General features: G+C 46.0%; 1 protein-coding gene and 1 long non-coding RNA gene across 3 annotated transcripts in view; one reads left to right on the top strand and one right to left on the bottom strand.

The window, feature by feature from the left end:
* Nucleotides 1-13,984, bottom strand: part of SEMA5B (semaphorin 5B) — a 351,344-nt gene that overhangs the window by 184,300 nt on the left and 153,060 nt on the right. The gene's annotated exons all lie outside the window — the stretch shown is intronic.
* Nucleotides 1,666-8,516, top strand: LOC149867714 (uncharacterized). Its single transcript, XR_016441650.1, has 3 exons — nt 1,666-1,800; nt 6,279-6,400; nt 7,982-8,516. It is a non-coding gene; the product is annotated as an uncharacterized LOC149867714 (long non-coding RNA).

Raw genomic sequence — 13,984 nt, 5'->3', positions numbered from 1 at the left:
TAGCAGAAACCTGACCACACATGGAGCTGTTTCCTAAGTGCCTCAAGATGCCTCCCGAAAGGGATCCTGCCCTTTTTTACTGGCTACACGTAATAGCAGAACATGAGAGACTGCGTTAGGTTTTTGGTGTGAGTTTATCACTTGTCAAGGGTACCGCCGAGTCTGAAGTCCTTCCTTTATCCCAGCAGTAACCTTGGCAGTGACAGCTTGCAAACATTTGCATACCACCACCCCTCCCCACAGCCCACCTCCTCTAGGAGGTAGCCCCCAGGCTGGAGAAGGTCTGTCTGCCCGCCCAGCGGTGAGAGCAGAGTTTGTCCACCCAGCTGTCCAACACGGTGTGTGATGTGATGCTAGAAACGCGACTGAGTAGACAATTATTTTCCATTTTGCTGATTGAGGAACCGAGGCAGAGGCAAAAGACTTGATTTCCGGAAGTTAATGGATGCTCCCGTGGCTGGTCAGACTCGCGAGCATCTTGCCCAGCACCACAGGGGGAGGCGATCGATACAGGCTGTGTTAGAAGTGGGGAGCTCCCTGCAAGACGAGGGATCCCCATGGGTCACAGCATGAAAGCGCAGTGGCTGTGCAGCCCATGAACCACGGCCTTGACCCTGCAGCAGCATCTCTTCAGGCTGGTCCCAGGCAAGATGTGAGAAGAGTCTGTGCATCTGCAAAGTAGCTCTGGCCCAAACTCCGGTCCTTGCTGCTTTACGCCCTCCTAGTGCAGAGAATTTGCCCCCCGCTGAATAGCCACGCGGGTATACATTCTGAGTACGCTGAGCTGAATAGTTATTTCCATTTTCGCTCTTATTTTTTTTAACTCGCAGAGATGCAATAGAAACAGCCAGGGTAATGCAAAGCTTTTCCTCCTGTTTGAGTGCCTGCTTCTCAAGTGCATTGCAAGGAGCTTGTAAGCTCTCCACTAGAGAGCACTGATGAATTTGGCCTCTCAAGTGTTTTGCAAGATAATGTCATCGCCCCCATTTCAGAGCAGGGGAAACTGAGGCATGGCATAAGCAAGCAGCCCGATCGATGGCAAACAGACCATTTGCAGAGCCAGATGGAGAACTCTGCTGTCCTCGTTACAAATGCTTGAGACACAAGGGCCCCGCTTTTTCTCCCTGTTCAATATGGAAACCATGACTGTCCTTGGCTTTTGTGCAATTAGAGCACTAGCCAGAAAGACTGTTTTTGTACCGAGTGATAAACCAGTAAGGGGCAGAGGCTCATCAGGGGCATTTGCTGATTAAACCTTTGGAGTGAGTTAAATGCTCTGGGAAGTGAAGAGGAACTAGCAGCAGCCCCAGAGTAAGGCAAGGTGCAGGTAGGCACCATGCAAACCTCCCCCCTCCATCTCTATGCTGTAACATCCTGGACTAATCCCATCCCCGAACGCTTCGGAGCAGGTTGGTGATCGTGCCCCCGCCCTCCTGGTGGGCTTGGGACCGTAATCAACAAAACAATTATTTCCACTTGTGACCTCGGGCAAAACTGGAACCCACGTCTCCAGCAAACGAAAGCCGATACGTGAAATTGCCGAGCCAGACAACTGCCTCCCTGAGAGGCAGCTGGAACATGTGGGCCTCATTTACCCCACACGCATTCTCCGACTTGCAGTCTCCAGCTCCCTCCCTGCCAGCCTCTTCCTCCCCAGAGCTCAGCCCTTCCTCCATCCCAGGCACCACAAGGCCTTACAGGGCGCTCCAGCTCCGTAAGTGGGCACTGACTTGCTTCGCAGTTTTGTAGCATGCCTGGAAGGGGATCTCTCACCGCCGCAGGAGCTCATGCAGTAAACGGGTATGAGGAGCTAAGGGTGTGCATGTGTCGGTGCGGGCGCATGAGCAGACTCGGGCGAGAGGGGAAGAGAAAAGAATAACAGCTTGTTTGTTTTTGTCTGAGCCCTGGGATTACCTGCTGCCTCCTAACAAATATAATCGTATGATTTAATTGCAATTCTAGAGGGATAATTGCTAAACACTGTTGTAGTGGAGCTTCCGAGCGGAGCCGGGTGGGAAACGGAGCACATTTCACTCCAGAGTCTTCCTGGCCCTGTCCAGTGTCATTTATCATTAAAAAGCTCCCAGCAACAAGGCAGCCAAAGGGCCAATAAATGTCCCAAAGCCGAAGACAAAAAATAATAATCCTCCACTGGATTCACCCCTCTCCTGCTGTGCCAGTTTTATTCTGCACGTCCTCCAGCAGCCGACACCCGCTGTGCTACTTCTCTCATACACAGACCAGTGGGGCTACTTTTCTCGGCCCCATCGATAGCACTCTGAACAGACATTACAGAGGGAAGAGTGGGTGGTGCGGAAACAACTACAGCTGCAAGTGTGCTGAACGGGAGTAAACAGGTAGGAAACATGCTATTTGCTGGTCGCTCCTCACTAGGTTAGTGCAAAATGAGCATCCCAGGGAATGCAGGGTGGATAATAATCAATATTTTTTTTAAATAAAAAAATGGGATATTTTTATTTAAATCATTTTTTTATTTAATAGTAATTTTTTTTGTTTAGATGCTTTTTTTAAAAAAATAAACCTACATAAAGATAGTTTTAATCTAAGATATGTTAAATCTTAAAGATATCATCATGGAACAGAGATTATAACTTCTAATTACCCATGATTTGAGACATATATTCATGTAACTTTTTTAGAAAAGTTTTATAAATAGGTCACAACAGGCAATAGGCTATATTAGGGACCCAATCTTATGGGATTCCCAGAGGCCATGGGCAACTGGTGCCTACTGAGTCTGGGGGGCACCCGCAGAAGCTGCCAGCGGCGGTAGGCCAGAGCTCGCGAGCATCCGCAGATGCTGCCAGTGGTATTGACGTTGGCAGCGGGGCCAGAGCTGACAAGCATTCATCAGTGGTGGAGACGGCCCATGCCCCCCTGTACTTCCCCTACTCCAGCGGCTCCTCTATAGATTAGTAAAGATTAAAGAAAATCACTCTACCCAATGACTCAGTGTTCAGTCTAGAAGATCCCATTAAGCATCTCTGCGAGGCTTAGTTTCAGTTCTCAAATTGTGGATTTGTGTCTCCAGAGTTAACATCCTTGTTAACAGCAGTAGATGGAGACGATGGAGAACAGACCTGATTACCTCCTACCCATCAGCCCTCTTATCTCTAAGTTGTGTACAGAGGGAAGCCCTTTTCTCTCCCTAAAAGTGCAAAGTTTCAACAAGTTAAATGAAGAGAGGATTATTGGGGGTGGAGTAGATCTGGGCAAGGAGGGGGAGTCTGGAGAGAAATGCAAGGAGGGAGGGGCAGTAAGAGCAAAAGAGAAACATTTTGAGCAGACTATTCCAGAAGTCTTGAGGGATAAGTTTTGAGTATAGCCTCTGCAGTAATTTGAGATCTAGTGAGGGAATGGTATGGCAGAAGGGGAAGCCTATCATGGCAGCAGGCTTGCCAGGCTCTTAAGAGAGACCCTGTTTGGGAATATTTCAATGAAGGTTATATCAAACAACAAGAATACGCTTTTTGTAGAAAACAGTGATTAAATCAAGGCTTCCTGACCAGTGATTCAAATCAATTTGATTGAAATCAAATCCACCTGGAGGCAATGGCACTGCAATTCCTCATCAGGATAGTTCTGCTGAACTCAACGAAGCTACCCTGATTTACTCCAGATAAATGGTCAGCCCTCATTTTTTTCTAACCGTATCTCTTCTTAGATACCCTTGTACAATTCTGCCAAACTTGCTAGGTTTGGCGCACAAAGCAGAGCAAAGATTATTGGGAGTTGGCCATCAATATCAATGAGAGGAAGACAGTCTAGTCTTTGAGAGAATCTGTTTTCCTTGCCCTCAAATTCACTTTCTCTAGGCCCTCAATGATTGTCCCAACGCTATGAGATACTAAGCTCCCTCATCCCCCACTGACATCACTGGGAGTAACGCCACACTTGACTGGACTTTGCATGATGTAATATCAAGTGGTAGAGATCCATACCAGGGTAGGAGGAGGAAGTACCTTCCAGTCAGTCCTCCACACATTATTAAAAGCTTGCTCAGACCTCTAGGTTAGAGCTTGTTCTGGGAAACATCTGTTTGGAAGAGAGTCTGAAGTATACCGGTCCCTGGGCGATTACTTTTCTCTGCTCCAGAGCTTTGCAAAATAACCCATCGGCTCTATGCCTTGAAATTTCATGGCTGGAGAAAAGGTCTGTATAAGTATGAGGTGGTTGGTGTCATTTTAACACACTGTGTAGCTAGGTCTTTCTGGAGAAGATGAACTATTTGTAATGAATTCCAGGCACACGGAGATCCAGCCCCCTCACCCCCACACCGCATATATAACCAAATTAGTTTAGAAGATGTGAGTTATTCAGGGGCTTAGCTGTGCAGCCTGGCCTTGGAGGATTTGCTCTCATTATAGCTTTTATGCAAATTCTGTCCTCCAAATCTCTTCTGAATCAATTATTACTAGATTAATTTAAACATGTCCACCTGGGGTGCCTGTATATCATGTGCCTCATGTTAAAAAGTAAAAAAGATGATAATGAATTCAGGAGGTGACTGAAACAGATTCCTGCTTTGTGGAAATGTGACCTTTTTGCATAATGTCATAAAGGGAAAAAAAAGTTCCCTCAAGAAACATGGCAGAGAGGGTCGTTACTCCAGATCAGCTGGGCTTTCAATCACTCTTCGGAAATTAGCATGATACAATAAAAAATTAATAAGAAATTAAAAAAATATATCACTTTAATGCTCCAGACTATTACAGCCTTTGATGGACTGTTAATTGAAATGTAATGCTTAATTTTAAGCAATGCCATTTTTATTAATGGTAAAAACTTGAATTAATGTCATTAACCAATGTTAATATTACAAATACCCCAAGGGATAACACAGCAATTATGTTATTCACAGAATCAGAGAACAAAAAAAAGAAGTACACAGCTCACACATGGTGCTTGGAACGGGGAAGAGCTACGTTCAATCTGTCTTTCCTTGGCTGAGAAGGGTTATTGGCTTTGTTTGTTTTATCAAGTCGGGGAAAGGAAGCAAACGAGAACGGTTTTCACTTATGGAATCACGGCTCGTATTTTGCCTTTTGATAGTTTTAGAGATGTTCCACTACCTGGGTGCAACGCTAAGGAGATGCCAAAAAATAACTCAAGGAAAAGGAACAGCTGTAGAAAAAACCCCAACAACGACTCCCTTCGCGTTGCTGCCCCCACGTTGGGTCTTGAGATCCAGGGCGCAGCGAGCAGTCAGTCCAGCCGGTCTCCTGCCTTGGCCAGTGCCACACAACTGGGCAGAGCCACAGCTGGCGCTCACAGCTCAGTGAAGCCACATCAGCGTGCACCAGCTGAGGATCTGGTGCTGGATATACTTATGTCTCTACATGAGAGCACCCGGCCTCCGATCCTCAGCTGGTGAAGGAGTTCAGCATTATGTGAGATCAACCGCGAATACAGCAGGGCAGGCAGGGCCTGAGTGTTAATTAAAGCTTAGAGGAAGAATTGAAGAAAAAAACCAATTGGTACCAAGTAGGAAGTCCAACTGCCCATGGGAAATTGAAAAACTGTGCAGCAGAGGCATGGAAGAGCACATACCCAGCGACAGGCACATGCAGGACAAGCCCTTGATTAGCTTTACCTTCACATCCTGCACCCTTGGTTTGGCTGGGGGTCAACCAGCCATGGAAAGAATTCAGATTGCCGGGCAAAGCAAGTCGGATCCAACTCTTCCACACCTTGTGCAAGTACTTGAGAGCCAAACCTTTAGTGCAGGCGTGGGCAAAATGCAGCCCGCAGACTGGAGGCGGCCTGCCAAGCCATTCTATGCAGCTGCAGAGCCCCTAAAAAATTTATAAAATTAATATTTATCTGCCTCTGGCTGCCTGTCACGTGGCCCTCGACGGCTTGCCAAAACACAGTAAGCGGCCCTCCGCCCAAAATAATGACCCACCCCGCCTTAGTGCTTTATTTACGTACAACAACAATCACACGCAGAATCAGTACCTCCATCAAGCCCTGCATCAGGCAACCAGAAAGCCTCCTTCAGCACCCACTTTTTTTAAAAAAAAGGACACAAATTGATCAATGGTGTGATGAATTCCAAAAGGAAAAGCCAATTGGTTCCTGCTATCAAATAAAATACACTTACACGCCGCTATAAAATGACTCACACTTTTCAAGGGAGTGCTCTCTCATGAGCTAACCAAATGTTTTTCCGTATTTATTTTTGTTTCTCTTCTCTTCTGCAGGGAAAAATTATTTAATAGTATTACTCATAGACTTCTTACTCATTTTAATTGCAGAAGGCATATCATTCTCAGTCCTGACCCCGCTGAAGTCAATGGAAAAGTATTCAACAACTTCAAGGAGCACAGAATGCAGCTCTGACTTTGGTCTGGGTTAACATCATACATGCACATACGTGGTAGGTTCACTCAGGAAATCTTTGTTCCTTTGCACCTCATTCCCCCAAAGCATGCACAAAGCCTCTTTCTGTGTTTGTAGAAAATCATAGAAAATTAGAGTAAGAAGGGACATCAGGAAGTCATCTAATCCAACCCCCTGCTCAAAGCAGGACCATCCCCAACTAGATCATCCCAGCCAAGGCTTTGTCTACCTGGGTCTTAAAAACCTCCAAAGAGGGAGCTTCCACTTTCTCTCGGGGTAACTTGTTCCAGTGTTTTGCTACCCTCCTAGTGAGAAAATTCTTCCTAATATCTAACCTCAACTTCCCTTGCTGCAGCTTGAGCCCATTGCTCCTCGCTCTGTCATCTGCCACCACTGACAGCAGTCCAGCTCCATCCTCTTTCAGACCCCCTTTCAGGGAGTTGAAGGTTGCTATTAATTCTCCTCTCAGTCTTCTCTTCTCTAAACTAAATAAGCCCGATTCCCTCAGCCTCTCCTCACAAGTCATGTCCTCCAGCCCCCTAACCTTTTTTGTCACCCTCCGCTGGACTCTCTCCAATTTGTCTACATCCTTTCTGCAGTGGAGGGCCCAAAACTGAACACAGCACTCCAGATGTGGTCTCACCAGTGCAGAATAGAGGGGAATAATCATTTCCCTTGACCTGCTGGCAACACTCCTCCCAATGTAGCCCAAGATGCCATTAGCCTTCTTGGCAACAAGGGCACACTTGGCTCACATTCAGCTTATTGCCCACTGTCACCCCCAGGTCCTTTACTGCAGAGCTGCTGCTTATCCAATCTATCCACAGCCCGTGCACGGGATTCTTCCACCCTAAGTGCAGGACTTCGTACTTGTCCTTATTGAACCTCTTGAGATTCCTTTTGGCCCAATCCTCCAATCTGTCTAGGTCACTCTAAATCCTAGCCCTACCCTCCAATGTATCTACTACTCCCACCAGCTTGATGTCATCTGCAAATGTGCTGCGGGTGCGCTCCATCCCATCTTCCAGATCGTTGATGAAAACATGGAACTAAACCAGCTCCAGGACTGACCCCTGGGGCATCCATTTGATATCAGCTGCCAACTAGACATTGAGCCATTGATTACTACCCTCTGAGCCCGATGCTGGAGCAAGTTTTTATATCCACCTTACAGTCCATTCATTCAGCCCGCACTTCCTTAGCTTGCCTGCCACAAGGTTGTGATATCTTTTACTAGACCAACTAGATATTTGCAAAAGAAAAATCTTTATTTGCAACTTTCAGGCTCACTCACCCTTCTTCAGGCATAGGAGAATGCAAAGATTGTAAAACGTCTCCTAGGTGGAAAGGAAAATTCATATTTCGTAGGAGAGCTGAAGGTGTTGTAAGATCTCTTGGCTGAAAACCTTCATTATGTGCAAATAAGGCTCAGATGAACATTAGAGCAGTCTATTTACCTCAAAGTTTCTGATAGCAAGCAGGATGTTGAATTATGTTTCCTTCTGGTTATGATGCATCACAGAAGGATCCTGCCCATGAGTTCCCTGCGTGAGTCAAAATCTGCTTTCCTGAAGTCCAAGGTCCTTACTCTGCTGCTCTCCATCCTTCCTTTCCTCAGGATCCTGAACTCATCTCACACATGAGAAGAATGATCATCATCTCATGGTCACTGCTGCCCAAGGTGCCATCTGCTACTTCCTTCCCCACCAATTCATCCCTGTTTGTGAGCAGCAGGTCAAGAAGAGCACGGCCCTAGCTGGCCACACCAGCACCTGCACCAGGAAGTTGTCCCCAACGCTCTCCAAAAATGTCCTGGATTGCCTGCGCATTGCTGTATTGTCCTCCCAGCAGATATCAGGATGACTGAAGTCCCCCATGAGAACTAGGGCCTGTGATCGGGAAACTTCTGCTGTTTGAAGAAAGCCTCATCCACCACATCCTCCTGGTCTGGTGATCTATAGCAGACCCCACCACCCCAACACCCTTGTTGCTCTCTCCTCCAACCCTAACAGGCCTATCTCAAGTTTCATACTGGAGCTGTGAGCAATCATACAGCTCTTTTACATAAAGTACAACTCCTCCTCCTCGTCTCCCCTGCCTGTCCTTCCTGAATAGTTTGTGCCCATCCATGATGGTGCTCCAGTCATGTGAGCTCCCACCACATCTCTCTTATTCCAATCATGTCATAGTTCCCTGACTGTTTGAGGACTTCTAATTCTTCCTGCTTGTTTCCCAGGCTCTGTGCATTTGGGTACAGGCACCTAAGGTAACTACCCGATTGCCCTCCTTTCTCAGGAAGAATGAGAGCACCTCCCCTGTCACCTCTTGCTCTTCCTCCGGGTCGCCCACTTCCCCACTTACCTCAGGGGTTTGGTCTCCATCCCCTGGTCCTGGATAGATTATGGCTTGTGAAACATGATGAGAGGTTGGGATTTTACTACATTGAAACATCTTATTGGGGGGTATTTTAAATGGGAAAGAGCAACACAGTAGCTGCAAGACTGATAAAGTCTAGCACACAGAGGGCACATCTACATGTGCAGTTAATGCAACTCAATATACTCTGGCTCAGACTGCGCCATAGTAAACTACTCCAATGTCACTGTCTGCATGTGCGTTTAAGTACAATAATTTACTGCAGCATAGGATAGTACCTGTATGTGACAGGACCATCCTACACTGGAGTAATTTAATCTACTGCACACTAATTGCAGCACATGCATAGATGGCGACAATTTACTGTACATTAATCTAATGTGCAGTAAAGTGCACATGTAGACATGCCCAGGATGGTCTAATCTATCAATGTGGGCTTGCTGAACACAGGCATGCCATTTCTCTAACAAACTTGAAAATCAGGTCTTTTGTTTCTAATAATGTTTTCTCTCTCTCTCTCTCTCTCTCTCTCTGCTCCCCCCCTCTCTCTCTCTGCTCCCTGCCACCCCTCACAATGCACTTCATTGCTCCAAAGCGTATAACAGGATGCTTTAAGCTCACTGAGACAGCTACTCAAACTCTATTCCTTAAATCTTCTGTGCTCCTTTCTCACCTCTCCCTACTTATTTAAAAGCATGGGGGGAAAAATCATTGACGACATCAAGGTCAATGCAGAGTGAGCCAAAGTCAAATTCATAAGATCATTTAAAACCTCTCACCGTCAGACTATTATAACGACAGGAGACGTTATGGATTGCAGCTTAATAGATCACAATGGTAGAAAATGAGGCTGGGAGGGAATATTCCTTATACACTGAAATTTTCTGACTGAAGTGGAAGAGCGGGCAGGAAACCATGATGGTATTCATGTTCATAAAGCCAAGACTCACTCACTCCCCAATATTAATGGGTGTGCCACGGTCACCAGACGCAACGTTTAGTTATGGCTTGATTAATTGGAAGTCACACGCTATGACATATTATAGGTAGGATACAGCCGTCACCAGAAAGTAATTCTTCACCATAATTCCTACCAGTCTCCACTATCTAAAATTGTATACCCCGTTACGGATGACCCCTCAAGCACGAATGCGTTACATATCTTTATATAAATAATGGTGACTAGCAGCAGCCGCCTACGGTAATCTCTGGGGGACATGAAAGAGGAAAAAAAAACGGTAAGACGGGGAATTGTCTTCAAATATTAGGAAGCTTGTCTGTGTTAATCTTAATCAAATGAGCCATTTCTCTTTTCCTCTAACGGGAAGCCATGCTTGTCTGAGACGCTTCATAAAAGGGTGCGTTGTACCGTCAACTACAATGGGAAACCTTTCTTCTTCAAAAGGCTACTAATTCCACATCTTACAAATGCATCTAGATCAATACTAATTAAGCTTCTACACAGTTGCTTTACCAGTAAACAGGTCAAGTTTACTTTCTGAAGGCCCCTAGATCAAAAACCCTTTCATACCACTTCTGTCAGTGGCCTCAAGAAAATATCAAATCATTAATTTTCTCTAAAGTGTTTCGAGTTGGAAGTTACTTTTTCCAAAGAGCACCCTCACTGACATCCTTTAAACACGGCTGGAGGAAAAGGACACAGCCACATGGGCTAGTGGTACCCAAAACAGAGCTTGCAACAACATCCCTTATGGGACAAATGTATCGCAGTGTTGTCATTCTGAGATGCAGTTGCCTAAATGGTAGCTGGAGCTGAAAACCCCAGTTAGATCTATCACAATGGGCTACGACTACATTTGCCATTTGCAAATAAAATTAAGAAGAGAGCCCACTATTCAAATTACATGTGCACATCACAAAATGACCCCTGCAGGGACCACGGTATAGAAAACCAACTTTTAGTTTTGCTGAACCGACACTTTTTGCCACTTCTCAATTAAAGCCGCCTGTATTTCTTCCCTCCGCTGAGAGGTCCAGGGATCGCAACACATTTCAATGCATCTGCTACAGCATTTTGTTCCCAACTACTTAGAAAGTAACAGAAAAGCGATCTACGGGTCTTTACCTGGATAGACGATGGTGTCTCTCAGGCTCTTGTAAATCTGCCAGTGACAGAAAGGAGCCAACATAAATGGGGATCTAAGAGCACAAAGCCTGGGTCGTACTGTGGCCTACAGGCAAATAGCAATCTCTGTCTTTACCTAATCCAACCAGAGCCCTGGACGGGAGTGAATCTGTGTCCAGCGGCCCTTTTAACAGTCACTTAATGACCGTTAACTTTTTCAGCCGGCCATTGAGTCTAATGGCATGTGCATTCACAGACAATAATACCTCAGACAGCCTTCATTAATTTACCATGCATAATTTCTCTGAAAGCCTTTGCCAATAGAATACCACTAAACTGACTCGCTAACTGGTGAAGATAAAGCACTTTCTGTGTGAGACCATTATGCAGATTCACAGCCTTCTCCTGAAATAAGTTAAAAAGTAGGCATTGTTCAACAGCGACACTTTTTTTTTTAATTTTTTTTTTATTTTGGGGGGAAGCAGCAAAGTTACATGGCTCACAGATTTGAAACTGCACTTGAACATCCGGTATTACAATGAACATGTAAGATGCGGTGGACTGAGGAAAGGGAGGAACAGAAAAAAAGAACTGACTTCTGTGAATGAGCTTTTTCTGCTGGAAAGGGCCTGAAACCCCTTACAATTTTTAACAATGGAAAGCCCTAAAAGTAAAAGGCTTTTAAGAAAGCCAGAAGAAAATGGAACAATATAGATATTCACCAGCTCAATTACATTCAGTGAGAAAGCAAAAAAAAAAAAAATCCAAAAAAAACAAATTTAAGTAAACTGAGTGTATTGAGAGACACCATCCACGGAGATGAAGGTTTGCAACTTTCAGGAGAGAATTACGGTCCTTCCCATTAGCACTGCAGTAAATTAAGAACCTGTCAGCATTTTCCCATAATAAATCTCCCAAGTCTCCTCTTTATGTACCCTGGTGTAATATTCAGGACAAACTCCCAGTACTGTCTGTCAAATCACAGAGAGGAGAAGCATGGCTCACGTATAAAAAAAATAGCTATAAATGTAATCCCTGGATAATAAAAGTCCCTGAACTTTTTATATCCTATTAGTTAAGAAGGTGGTTTCAAAATGTAGCTAGGTCTTTTTGAAGGTGCAGGAAAGACAAGTGCAAAACGGATCAAAAAAGTGACTGGGCATTCAAACTGCTGCGTTTCTCCGGGGCACTTCTGTTAGGGCTGTGCGGAGCTTCAGGTGCTGATCCCATTCGGAGGAGGTTCGGTCCGATTCGGTGGCCGAATCTCCAAATCCGAATCGAATCAGGGGACCAGTAAAAAGGTCCGAATTGATTCAAAGCTCGCTGAATCTTCGGGAAAGATTTAGAGTTCTTTGATGATTCGGGCAGTCCCCGCCCACTCCGTGCCAGTAAGTAGGGACCGGGGGAGGGGCAGTCCCCGCCCACTCCGTGCCAGTAAGTAGGGACTGGGGGAGGGGGGAGAGGACCATGGGGGGACCCCCGGCAGGCCCCATCCCCTGCCTGCTTCCCCAACCCCCCGACCTCCTCCAACCCACCCCACTCCCCGGCCCCCCATGGCTGCCCTGCCCACCCCACCTCTGGCCCTTTAAGAAAAAAATAACCAAAAAAACCCCAGTACTCACCAGCTCCTGCAGCGGCCTCAGGGCTTTGGGGAGGCTCATGGAAGAGCACCCCACATGGTATGGGGCAGCAGCGGGCAATGGCGATCGTCCCCCGCTGGGCAGGAATGGGGGAGTCCGGGTTTTTTTTTAAAGGGCCGGTGCTGGGGATGGGCCCGGCTGATTCAGAGATTCGATAGCAGCCGATCTCCAAATCAGATTCAGCCGAATCGATTCAGGACAGTGATTTGAATCACTGTCCCCCGAATCAGTCAAAACTGAATCCAAAATGAATACTAGCTGCCTTGCACAGGCCTAATTTCTGTGCAAACAGCCATGCTCACAGATCCAGAGACTGCTTTTTCTCACCCTCCTCCAACACAAAATCTAGAGGCAAGATGAAGCCTACAAAAAGTTTGACTCCATAGCTTAATCCAGACTTTTTCCAACCTGTGTGGGTGCTTGGGTTCAATTTACTGGGTGGAGATGAACGTGTGATGCCCCACTGCAGACACACCCCACCTGAAAACTATGGGGCTGGCATCTGGAGGTCTCACTCAAACAGCTCTTTACTAAAAGAAAGGCCTATTTTATTTGAGGAAAGGGGTGTGATGCCCCTGCCACTGAACATAGACTGCAACTGGAGCTCTCTTTGGAAAAAAAAAATATAATGAAGAACAGAGCCACATGTGTGGGGAAAAAATACAATACAGTGACTTTTTTAACCTAAAAAACTCCATACAGATGATGACAACATGGATTCAAGTGCAAAGGAAATAGCTGATTATCAATATACATGTAGGGGAAACTCGGGGGGGAAATATCCCTTATTTAATAGGACTAAAATTATTAATACCGCTGCTAATTAAAAGTGCCTACATTTAGTTGCAGGTGCGGCTGTAGCGGTGAGACAGAAGACAATACGTGGTCTGTCTGATGAGTAATAGGCGTTTTCAAAAGCCCCTTAAACATGCACTTCCGTGATGAAGGAGAAAAGGCTGTTTTACACTTCAGAGGAGTGTCATTGTTCCCTTTAATTTCTTTTTTCTTTATACGTCTGATTTACACTAACTGACCTTTCATTAGCATTGTCTTGGTTAATGAAGCAAACATCAAAAGCTTCTGTTAAAGGAACACCAAAGAGTCTGATTCTGGCCTACGAAAACTGGAGAAAAACTGCGGCTAAGGTTAGCATCTTCCCCTTTTTCGGCTTAACCCATTATTCAGCGCCAGTGTCTATGCTAGTGGCAAAGCAGGCGAGATGCACAGCTACTCCAGCCACTTTGAGCAGATTCAAATGACAACTCGTTGCAAGGCAGAAGACAGCCAGGCCCACTCTCTGGGCTGTGACAGCTCTGTCTCAGCAGGAAGGGGACGTAAAAAAAAAAATGTATATATATACGATTTCAGCGTTAATTCGGATCGCCTGCCCCTCTGCAAACGCGTGCCAGCACAGTGCCGGGGTGGGAGAAGGGAGGAGGAGACGGACCAACCTCTCTTCCAGTTCCCGCCGGCTCCCAAAGCAGCTCCTCTGCTGTACCCTTTGCTGTCCGGCGCTCTC

This window comes from Crocodylus siamensis, chromosome 4 (genome assembly GCF_052110815.1).
Source record: "Crocodylus siamensis isolate JL-2025a chromosome 4, ASM5211081v1, whole genome shotgun sequence".
Lineage (NCBI taxonomy): Eukaryota > Metazoa > Chordata > Crocodylia > Crocodylidae > Crocodylus > Crocodylus siamensis.
Note: the sequence above shows the minus strand (reverse complement) of the source record. Positions and strands in the feature narration are given on the sequence as shown.